General features: G+C 39.5%; 1 pseudogene; it reads right to left on the bottom strand.

Annotated features, from left to right (window-relative positions):
* Nucleotides 1-3278: 3278 nt before the first annotated feature.
* Nucleotides 3279-4163, bottom strand: LOC142460896 (serine/threonine-protein phosphatase 6 catalytic subunit pseudogene; annotated as a pseudogene).
* Between the last annotated feature and the right edge of the window lie 8470 nt (nt 4164-12633).

Raw genomic sequence — 12633 nt, 5'->3', positions numbered from 1 at the left:
ATTATTTAGAAAACACTTAGGACACAATATTAAAAGCAAATATGACAAAGAGTGAAAAATATGAATGTATTGATAAGATGTTTACATGTTTTTATTTAAAAAATCTGCAAGACACTAGATTAAAACCTGCAGATGTCAGAACCTTCTTAAAGAAGAAAGACATCAAAGTAGTAAAATCACAATTATTTTATCCTATCAGAAAGAAAACAACATGGAAGAAGCACACCAGCCTGTGTGATCATGAGGTGGCAATGGGATCAGGCATCAGGCATCAAAGACCCAGAAAAAAAAGTCACATCGATGTGAATGAGGAGGAGGGTGGAGTGGAGACCCAAATTCCATCTGTGGACAATCAGATATCCCCTTACAGAAGGGTCACAAGGAAGAGACAAGCCATTCAGGGTGGAGTATAGCATCAATGACACATACAACATTCCTCTAGTTCTTTAATGTGCCCTCCTCCCCACTATTAGGACCCCAATTCTACTTTACAAATCCAGCTAGACCAGAACATGTACACTAACACAGTTAAGAGCTTGCAACACAGGGACTCCAGGACAGATAAACCCCTTAAGACCAATAATGAGAGTAGTGATGCAACGAGGGTAAGATAGAGGTAGAAAGGGGGAACCAATCACAATGATCTACATATCGCCCTATCCCAGGGGGATGGACAACAGAAAAGTGGTTGAAGGGAGACATCGGTCCATGTAAGACATAAAATAATAATAATAATTTATAAAATATCAAGGGTTAATGAGGGAGGGAGGGTAGGAAGGTGGCAGAGGGAGGGAAAAATATGAGGAGCTGATACCAAGGGCTCAAATAGAAAGAAAATGTTTTGAAAATGATGGCAACAAATGTACAATTGTGCTTGACACAATGGATGGATGTATGGATTGTGGTAAGAGCTGTGTGAGCTCCCAATAAAATGATAACATTTTTAAAATTGTGCTAAGATTGCACTCTATGAAATGCAAAAGAAACTTGGGAGACCCATGAAAATAAGGCTATTTTGTTGACTTTCAATTCTCACAGGTGTCACTGTTGTATGTTTGTGCATACACATGCATTTATGTGTTTATGTATGAATTCACACGTGAGAGAACTATCTGGTAAAATAGTAATCATTGGAAAATTCTCTCATAAAATTACCAAAAAAAAGCTATCAAAGATTAGCAATGATATACAACATGTTGTATAATGTCTTTGTGTCCAAAAATGTGAGGATTCCTATTTCAATAAGTATCAAAGAAATATTGAGAATCAAGCAAATATATTTTAAATGCTTACGGAAATATAAATTACATTAAGTAAATCAATTAGGAAGAAAATATAATCAACCACATATTAAATATCAGATATTAAAACACTAAGAAGTAAATTATATAATATTAATGAGGGAGCAAAAAATGACCAATGATTTACCATAGAGCTTAAAAACAGACCTATTTATTGAACTATGGAATGATATGACATAGGTATTAATTTCTAAGTTACAGCAAATTAACAAAAAGAAAAGGATAGATAAAAGAATGGGTTTGGGGCTCACACTAAATACTACTTCTAACTTAAGAACAATTAGTTCTTACCTCATGGTCGTGTTCGATACTCACACTCCAGAAGGGCACATGGAAGATACAGGTGCTATAGAAAAAAATGTGGTGAAGAATTTAGATGATGCCTGCCTACCAGATAAAATTGCATCTAGGGTCTTAAAGACTTGTCTTCAAACAAGTAGCCATCTAAACGAGATGTCGGCTAAGCCCACTTGGAAGAAGCACACCATCCATTAGTCACTGAAGGACTGGAATCCATCTAATCTGAAATCAAAGGAGGAATCAGTGCAGAGCCTAAATGGTGAGAATCAGCTGTGCAGAAGACGAAGGATAACAGTGTAGCCCAGGATTCATTTGTGGAACTGCACAGGAAATAAGCCTCCAGACAACCCCCACCCCTTATGGAAAATTCAGGGATGGAGGACAGTGGTCACTAAACAGAGCGCTTGGTAGAGGTGGTATCAAAGATCAAAGGCATAAATGTAACTTGAACAATTAAAACTTTGTCAGTAGATGCCCCCTCCCCCAAGATGCAGGCTGGATCTGATCTTGTTTCCAAATTTTTCTGTAGTTTTGACTTGTATTGTTTTGTTCAGGGTTTTTTGTTGTTTATATTAGAGTGTATCTCAGAGGTATATGTCAATGGCGCTAACCCTCTTGAAGCTGTGTTAGAAGCTTCTCTATTTTTCAGGAAATGAAACCCAGGATTTGCAAACCTGTTGGGACAGCAAGTAGAATAAGGTTTCTGGGGGAGGCACGTAGAGTGGTGGGGGATAGGGAGATGATGCCAAGGAGTTCGTATAGGAAAAGAAAGTTCGTGATCCAATTGTTATAGCAGTTGTATAATTCTACTTGTTATGTTTGAAACATGTAATGATATGTAATAAACCCAACTATAAGAATAAAAAAGACCCATTTATAGAGAAGGAATTGCTAACTAAAAAGTCAGTATAATAATTGATGTGGCAAGAATACGTTAATAGGGGAGAATGTAACATTCAATTCGTTTATGGAGGAAAATTGGGTTAGATACCAAAATCAGTTTATTTTTAAATATGAACCTAAATGTAGTAAGTAAAAATTTGTGACAGAAAAAAAAATCATGGTGGATGAAAATGTGCTTGACTATTATTTAAGCATGAGGTGTCCAAAACTAAACTGACCCACAGTGACCCTACAGGGGAGGGTAGTGCTTCCTCTTTGAGTTTCAGAGACGAATTTTTTTTTTAGCCCTTTAGACCAATTTATTTTATATCCATTTAAAATATCATCCAACAAAGGACAATGAAGTTTACAGCTGGGACAGGTATACATAACTTGAGGCATTTGCAGTCCATCATACCCACTGAATAACAACTTTGCTGCTGAAATGTCTTAAAACTTACCAAACTAAAACAAAAGCCTGAATGATACAAAAGGAGTATTTCGGTGGAGTCTGTTCTGTCAATTGGTGTTTTAAACAAAGGAAACACATCCTGTTTCCCCCAGACTAGTTAAGTAAGCAAGAGCTACATGCAGCAGTGTATTAAGACATTTCTCAAGTCTTCTCAAATGAGTCCAGGTGGGGATGGGATGGAGAAAACTGAGAGAAAAGCATTGCTATAGACACCATAACAAACAATAAATTTAGATAATTTAAAATTTAAAAAGGCAAGAGGCAGCATTTCAGCAGCAAAGTGCTCAATAAAAAGTATATTGTAGAGGGTAATACATGAAAAGTTGGGGTGAGAAGAGGGCAGGGAAATGGGTCAGCAGGATGGTGAAGGCCTCAAAGAAAATACGGCGTCGTTGTTCTAGGAGGAATAACACGTTCTGAATCTGGAACTGCCCGGAATAACTTTGGTTCTCTTGTATTTACGTCTTTGAAGACCATGATGGAAGCAATATTTCCACGATAGCAGTACTTAGGAGCAGACCATACTGTTAGCAGCTTCTCATCAAACATAAATTTATAGCCTGCATGCACTAGTTGACGTGCTCTGCAGATGAGTTTTAAATTGTTGATATGAACAAACTCATTTGTGATCTTTGCTCCAAAAAGCCAGCCTGCTCCTCGGGGACTGATTGCCCACGTATCTACATCTTCAGGATCTGACCAAACCAGGTCACAAAATGCTCCTTTATGAGGAATTTTCTGATTCCGTTCAATTGTTCGAATATGATCCAGTGTTTTGATATCAGGAGATAAACCACCATGAACACACAAAATCTGCTCATCTATTAAAGCTGCTACTGTAAGCATGTCAAAGACTTTGGTACAGTATCTCCAGGCATTAGCATTTCTGTTTTTGGTTTGGCACTCATCATAAAATCCATACACCTGTGTTATTTGTCTACTTTCATGATTTCCTCGTAAGATTGTAATACGATCAGGCCATTTAGCCTTTAGTGCAAGAAGGTAAGTAAAGGTCTCCAAACTATAGTAACCTCTGTCTACAAAATCACCCATAAATATGTAGTTTGTGTCAGGAATCTGACCTCCCGTTCTGAATAGTTCACAAAGGTCATAAAACTGTCCATGTACGTCTCCACACACTGTTACTGGTGTTGATACTGGCTGAACATTAGACTCTTCCAAGAGGAGGTCACACACATAGTCACAAAGTCGCTATGGGAGGAAAAGTCTTGTGGATCCAGTATCGGTGGACACATTGCCAGAGCTCTGGCTGCCATCAGCGTGCCTCCATGTAGCTTGTCAACAGGAAGGTGAGGCAGAGAGAGCCAGAGACTAATTTTTTTATGGGGATAGAAAACCACATCTTTCTCCTATGGAGTGACTATTGGTTTCTGATCGCTGACCTTATGATCTGCAGTCCAATGCACCTCACCACGAGGGCACCCTATGCATGAGATGTAGAACTTCTTAAACAATACCTTCCTAGTGTGGAAAATCCTACCATGGTACTCCGTTTGGTTTTTGGTTTTGGAAGGCCTACTGAACAGTTCTACACCGCCATATTCACCACTTGTCAGTTTGACGTGCTGTGATGGCTCGTGTGTGTTTCTGTGATTTTGGAAGTTACGTTATTGCTATTTCAAATGTTAGCAGGGTCATCCAAAAGGAAAAGGTTTCAGAGGAACAGACAGGTTAAGAATACACAGTGAAGAGTGCTCAGCTCCCAACCTGGGAGAATGCAGCCCCTAAAAACCTTACTCAGAGCCTTGAACCCTTGTCAGATACTGAAGGTCCAATGAATGGAAGCAGAACATTGTTCTAGATAGTGTTGGAGAATGGGCTCCTGGGGCCCTCGAAATGTGACTGAGAAGGAGCTGGTTTCTCAGAGTAGGGTTGACCACTGTGACGTGGCCAGGGAAAAGCCCGCTGAGTGGACCCTTCTGGATCTTTGTTTGCTGATGAGAAACAGCTGCAAAACTCCAATGGCCAGAAATTGGAATGTGCTAATTATGAATTTAGGATAATTGGAAGTGGTCAAAATGGAATTAATAAAGATAGATACCCTAGACATTAGCGAGCTGATATTGACTTTTATTGGACATTTGTCATCAAAAAATAATATGATTTACTAATTTGGGAATGATACAATGAAGAGGAATGGAATGGTATTTATTGTCAAAAAGGACAGTGCAAGAAATTAATCATAAAGTACCATGCTATCTGTGATAGCACTATCTCTATACACCATTCCAGAAAAAATAAATACAGGTATCGTACAAATTGATGCATCAACCATGAAAGCTAATGGTTGAGAAATGAAAGGATTCTACTAATGACTTCAGTTGGAAATTGATCAAACATGCAATCAGTATGCATTGATAATTATTGGTGATTGGAATTCAGAAGTTGGAAACAAAGAGGAAAGAACAATAGTTAGAAAATATGATCTCAGTGCTAGAAACGAAGCTGAAGATCATACAATGGAATTTTGCAAAACCAATAACCAGTTCATAACAAATATCTTTTTTTTCAGCAGCACAAAAGGTGACTGTCCACATGTTCCTCTCCAGATGGAATACATAGAAATAAAATTGACTAAATAGGTGGAAGAGACGATGGAGAAGCTCAATATCAGCAGCTAAAACCAGGCCAGGTGCTGATTATGGGACAGACCATCAATTGCACATATATAAATTCAGGATTCATCTGAAGAGAAGTAAAATTAGTCCATGAGTACCAAAATATGACCTGGAGTCTATCCCATTTGAATTTCAAGAACATCTCAAAAACAGATTTGACATATTGGACATTAATGACAGAAGACCTAATGAGTTGTGGAAAAACATTAAAACATCCTCATGAATAAAGCAAAAGTCCTCAAAAAGGCAAGAAAGACAAAAAGGATGAAAGTGGATGTCAAAAGACACTCTGAAACTTGTTCTTAATCGGAGTAGATAAATCAAATGGAAGAAAAATGAAGCCAAAGAACTGAATAGAAACTTTCAAAGAGCAAATCAAAAAGCTAAAACCGAATTGATAATGAAATGTGTAAAGACTTAGAACTAGAAACCCAAATGGAAGGAATGCACTCAGCATATCTTACACAAAAAGGAAGAAGAAAAAATTCACACCCCAAGTTGTGATCTTGAAAGATTCTATGGGCAAAATATTGAATGATACTGGAGGTATCCAAAGAAGATGGAAAGAATATACAGACTAACTGTACCAACAAGAGCTAGTCTACATTCCACCATTTCAGGAAATAGAATATGAGCAAGAACCAGTGATGCTGAAGGAAGAAATCCAAGCTTCACTGAAGGCATTGCTGTATTCGTACCCATTCCAAGTAAAGGTGATTCAGCACAATGCTCAAACCATAGAACAAGATCACTGATATCGATTGCCAGTAAACGTTTGCTTCCGATCATCTAACAATTGCTGCGGTACATTTACAGGGAGCTGCCAGAGGTTCAGCCTGGATTCAGAAGAGGATGTGGAACATGAGCTATCATTGCTGATGTCAGATGGATCTTGGCTGAAAGTAGTACATACTAGAAAGCTGTTTGCTTGTGTTTTATTGACTATATAAAGCCATCAGACTGTGCAGATCATAGCAAACTATGGATAAACTTGAGAAGAACAAGAATTCCAGGACACTTCATTGTGCACATGAGAAACTTGCATCTGGATCAAGTGGCAATTTTGCGAACAGAACAAGGGAATGTGGCATGGCTAAAAAATTAGTAAAGTAATTAGTAAAATTAGTTAAAAACAGGGTTGCGTCCTTCACCATACTTATTCAATCTATATGCTGAGCAAATTATCAGAGAAGGTGGATTATGTGAAGAATATGTGAGATCAGGATTAGAGGAAAGCTTATTAACAATCTGTGATATGCAGATGACAGAACCTTGCTGGCTGAAAGTGAGGACGGTTTGAAGCTCTTGTTGATGAAGATCAAGGATTGCAGCCTTCAATAGGAATGACAAGTCAATGCAAAGAGCCAAATCCTCAAAACTGGACCAGTAGTTAGCATCATGATAGGTGGCGAAAAGTTTGAAATTGTCAATTGTCTTGCTTAGATCCACAATCAATTCAAATTACAGCAGCAGTCAAAAGATCAAAAACTGTTGCATTGCATAAATCTTCAGCACATGGTCTCTTCTGAGTATTGAAAAGCAAGGGTATAACTACTTTGAGGACTAAGGGATGCCTGGCCCAAGCCATGGTATTTTCAATCATCTCATATCCATGTAAAATTTGGACATTGAATAAAGAAGACTGAAGAAGAGCTGATGCATTTGAATTGCTGTGCTGGAGAACAATATTGAAAGTACCATGGACTGCTAAAACAACAAAACCCCAAGAAACTCAAGAAGAAATGGAGAGGATCTTCAAAACCTACCAACAGAAAAAGCCCCAGGGCCAGATGGTTCCACAGCAGAATTCTACCAAGCAGTCAGGGAAGAGTTGACACCAATCCTCCACAAAATATTCCTTAATATAATCTAGGATGGATGAACCCCTCAGGACCAGCAGTGAGAGTGGCGACAACGGGAGGGAAGGGGGTGTAGAAAGGGAGAACCGATCTTGGTGTAACCTCCTCTCTGGGGGATGGGCAATGGGAAGGTGGGTGAGGGGAGACGCCAGGGTGTAAGATAAGATAAAATAAGAATTTAAAAACTATTAAGGGTTCATGGGGGAGGGGGGAGAGGGGTGGGAGGGGGAGGTAAAAAAGGAAAATGAGCTGATTCCAGGAACCCAAGTGGAAAGTGAATTTTGAGAATGACAAGGGCAACGAATGTATAAGGGTGCTTTACTCAATTGATGTATGTATGAATTGTGATAAGAGTTATATGAGCCCCAACAAAATGATTTAAATTAAAAAGTATTATTAAAAATATAAAATCCCCCCATAAAAGAGCAAACCCCGTGGTCATGGAAGAAATCCAACCACAATGCTCCTCAGAGGCAAGGATGGAGAGACTTTGTCTTACATACTTTGGACATGATGTCAGCAGAGACTGGTCCCTGAGAGGGACATTATGTGGGGTAGTATGAAGGGGCAGGCTAGGAGAGGAAGGCCCTCAAGAAGATGGACTGACACCATGACTGCAACCATGGGCTCAGGCATAGGAATAATTGTGAGAATGGAGCAGAACTGGGCATTGTCTTGTTCTGTTGTGCATTAGATCGCTATGGGCCTGAACTGATCCAATGGCACTGAATAGCTAAACACTGCCCTATTGCATTGCTATGAGTCAGAATTATCTCAACAACAGTGAGTATTGGTGGCTTGATTGGGTGCTAGATATTTATTAGGTTCCCAAGTTGACTACCAAATCACCTTAGTCCTCACAGTGACATCCTCACCATTCGATGATTTTATTTCTTTATTGAACTGATTGATTAATTTTTTATTCAATGCTTTTTAAAAGATCCTTTTTGGTAGAAGATTTTCCAGATGCATTATTTGGTTTTGAAAGAAGGTTGGCCAGATGCATTACATCATTTGCTTTTTGACTGCTGCGTCCATGAGAAATGATTGTGGATTCAAATATGATGAAATTCTTGACACCAATCTTTTCTCCATTAATCGTGATGTTATCAATAGTTGTAGTTATGAAGATTTTGGTTCCCTTTACGTGGAATTGCAATCAACACTGAAGACTGCAGTCTATCAAGTGCTTCAAGTAGTCCTCCCTTTCAGCGAAGTTGTGACATCTCCAAATCTCAAGTTCTTAATAAGATTTCCTCCAATCCTGATGCTCCTTTCTGCTTCATATAGCTCAGCTTCTCTGATTATTTGCTCGGCATACAGATTGCATAAATATGGTCAAATCATACAATTTTTTGCACACATTTCATGACTTTAAGCCATTTTGTATTCCTTTGTTCTGTTTAAAAAACAAACAACTGGCACTTGGTGCACACACAGGTTCTAAATGAGCACCATGAAGTATTCTGAAATCTACAGCATTCTGTGTTATCCATGGATGATTATGACCCATAAAGTCAAATGCCTTGGCATGGACAATAGAACAAAAGCAAACATCTTTCTGCAATTATGTTTTCAGTCAAGATCCATCTGATAATCAGTTATGCTATCCCTCATACCAACGTCTCTTCTGAATGTGCCCAGAATTTCTGGCAGCTCTCAGGGTGCTGTTGTAACCATTGTTGAATTAACTTCTGCGAATCTCTATTGCATGTGATATAAATGAGATAATACAATAGTTTCTGTTGTGTCACCTTTCTTTAAAAGGGTAGAAATATGGATCTCTTCCAACTAGTCAGCAAGATAAGAATCTCCCAAATTCCTTGGCATAAACAAGTACATGTTTACAGTGCTTCATCAGGTTGTTAAAGTATTTCAATCATTTTATTAATTCCTAGGGCCTCTTTTCACCAATGCTTTCAGTGCTGCTTGGATTTCATCCTTCAGTATCATCAGCCCTTGATCACATGCTACCTTTTGAAAGGGTTCAATCTTGATGAATGCTTTTGGGTACAGTGATTACAGTATGGTAGTTTGTTGTACTGTGGTGACTTGTATGTTGCTGTAACTATTATTAAAAAAAAGAAAACAGCAGGATCATCCAAGGTGAATAGGTTTCAGTGAAGCTTCCAGACAAAGAACAGATGAAAATTAAATAAACTGTCCACTTCTGAGGGAAGAACTTATGAATAGCTTTGAATATTAGCATAACATCATCAGATATCATGCATGAAAATGAGCTCTTCATGTTATAAAGCACCTTAAAATATCACCAAAGAATCACTTTCTCAAAGAAAAATACATTATAATGGCATTCTCTCCCTTTCATCTTTGTGGGCCTCTTGTTAAAAACAAAAGCAAATAATTTTCAGGGTGCTCAGAGTCCGGCTGATCCTTGAAACCTTGGGAACACATGCTCCATGGGCTGGATTCTGCTCTACTTGACCAAAACACCCAGGAGTTGAGAAAGTGGCAGCATGTGGTATCTCAGGCATAACAATAACGCTCACAATCTTAACAGAAGAGTTTGCAAAACTAATCTTGACACATAGGCTTTGTCTTCCAGCCCATTTGAGTTCACACCCACCACCAGAGATAATACAAAACAACTTCTTTGGCTATAATCAGTGGAATACTATGAGCTCCTGTGCTTACTTCTGAATGGGCTGCACAAGGAAGTGACCCCAATCACGGTAAGCATATGTTCAACCCTGAGAAACTCAACTGCCTTGCTGAGGAGAAAGAAGACAGACGTGGAGGAAATACCTAGGACAGGAAGACAGTCAGATTGAATTACTCTTCCAAGTCTTTGACCCTTGTGAGACCTTCCTCAGCTCATTACTAGGTGAGATTGCCTTAAGATGACACTAATGGGCTGCATGACAGAATATGAACTTAATGGAGTGAAAACAACATACTGTTACTCCCAACCCAAAAAGGGTGTATACAGTCTCTATCCAGATGTTCTGAAAGATCATGGTGCTCCATCTGAAGCAGTTCTCAGAGTCCAGGATTCAAACCAGCAAGCACACCTCCTCAGTGGTGGCCCAATACTTAAGTTGTTTTAAAAGACCAAACCAAGAAAAAGTAAAACAAATACACTTAAAAAGTGAGAGAGAGAGAGAGATAAATAAATTCTTAAAAGTAGACCTGAAAGAAAAAGAGATGCACGAGCGTGTAAAACTGAGGGAGTACACATTTTAAAATCCTTTTTATCTATTTAACACATTCTGTATTCTAGTGTGATTGAAACAAAGGTGATAATAAAGGACAAAACCTAATAAAACCAAAAACCCTTTGTCATACATTCAAACCCCACAAGTTAACTCCTCTTATTCTTTCTCTTTTAGCACAGATAAGATCACATTTTAAGTAGGAACATCTTGGAATCTTACCTGAACCACAGAATTTTGAAAATGATGTCCAATGAAAAAATTATAGATGGTCTGTATCCAGAAGTTGCTATACTTACAAAAGTAAGTAAAGGGAAATAAATAAGTTGTGCCATATTTTAAATGCATGAGTTATTCATCATAGATCCATTTAAATTGTGTCCAGACACGCAGAAATTATTTCTGGAGGGTTAAATACTAGCAGGTACCCTGCCCCCACCACCCCAAAATGGAAAATGCTCTGCTGGGTGGCACATTCATAGTATGCATTTTCTTCACTAGATGAGTATCCCAATGGTGTGGCCTGGGAAGGTTCTCTCTGACTGCACTGAATTTTCTCATAAAAATGGTTACGCCAAAACCTTTGTGTGTGTGTGTGTGCGTGTGTGATGGATGATTTAAGAGAACAGTATGTGGGTGTGAAATTTTGTTTCCTGCTCGGAAAAAATACCGCAGAAACTGTTGTGATGTTGAACATAGCGTACAAGGATTGCGCTTTGGGAAAAACCCAAATTTTCGAGTGGTTTCTCATTTCACAAAGGTGAAACGTTGAATGATGACAAACCTTGTTCTGGATGTCCGTCAACTTCCCGAATGGATGAGAATGTCAACAAAATGTGTGAACTTGTGTTCGAAGACTGACTACGGCCCACTGAAGAGATGGGGAGTTAGCGGGACTCTCTTGGAGCTTGGTTCAATGAACTTTCATGGAAGGTTTGGGAGCGAGGATACTTGCTGCGAAATTTGTGCCTCAGGTTCTGTCTGGGAAAGAAACCATGGATGGAAACATATATATCTTGTTTTGAAAGAACAGCTCCAAAATGATACAGACTTTTCCCATGGTCATTACTGGTGAGGAGACATTAAGGTTACCACCCCAAAACAACCATCCAACAAGCCAGTGAAAGATTCCATTGTCATCTTGCCCAAACCATGTTTGCCAAGTGAAATCAAATGTCAACACAATGCCGGTTGATTGGTTGGTTGGTTGGTTGGTTGGTTGGTTGGTTGGTTGGTTGGTTGGTTGGTTGGTTTTGGGAGGGGGTGTCTTCGGTGATTTTATTGTAACAGAGAAACCAGGCTGCATTAAGCCTATATGACTCGAGCAGATGGTGGTGATCTTTCCAGAGGGGGAAGCCCGAGTCCTCCTGGCAGCACCCACCCAAGGTAGAAGGAAAAGCCTGAGGGCACCCTCAGCTGATCCTGCCCTGCACTGTCAGCTGCACCAGCCACTCAACCAAGGCAGGAAGTCCCAGCGGGCAGAGTAGGTAATCAAAGAATGACTCAGGGATGCTGAGATGAAACACAGGAGAGGGAGCTCTCTATTCTCCTAGGGAGGATATGGCATGTGCATTCTTGACATAAGCATGTCCTGACGGGGACGTGGGGGTGGTTGTTGATGGGATGGGGAGTTAGGCTAGTGAGCGATCTCTGTGTCTAAGGTAAAGAACTGCAATGATTAGGGCTAAGAGGGAGGCTTTAAAATGCCTCTAAGTATTAAAAAAAGAGAGCCTTCTTTCTTCCTTTCTCTTAAATATGCCAGGAAAGAGTGTCTTCTCCTTTCCTTGTTGCGGCGGCAGTGGGCTCAGTGGGATGCGTCAGATGTGATTTCTGTCCCTATGGGCTTTTGTCGGGAAGGACACAGAGTCAGAGTCAGAAGCAGGCTTCTCTGTACAAGGTCTAGTATGTGCGGGTTCTTAGGCTGGATGCACAGAGGAGCCCTCAGCAAGCAAGATGCTTCGGTTAAAGCTTCTAAAATACTGCCGTGTGTGATGGACAGATTTTTGG

This window comes from Tenrec ecaudatus, chromosome 11 (assembly GCF_050624435.1).
Source record: "Tenrec ecaudatus isolate mTenEca1 chromosome 11, mTenEca1.hap1, whole genome shotgun sequence".
Classification (NCBI taxonomy): Eukaryota; Metazoa; Chordata; class Mammalia; order Afrosoricida; family Tenrecidae; genus Tenrec; species Tenrec ecaudatus.
Note: the sequence above shows the minus strand (reverse complement) of the source record. Positions and strands in the feature narration are given on the sequence as shown.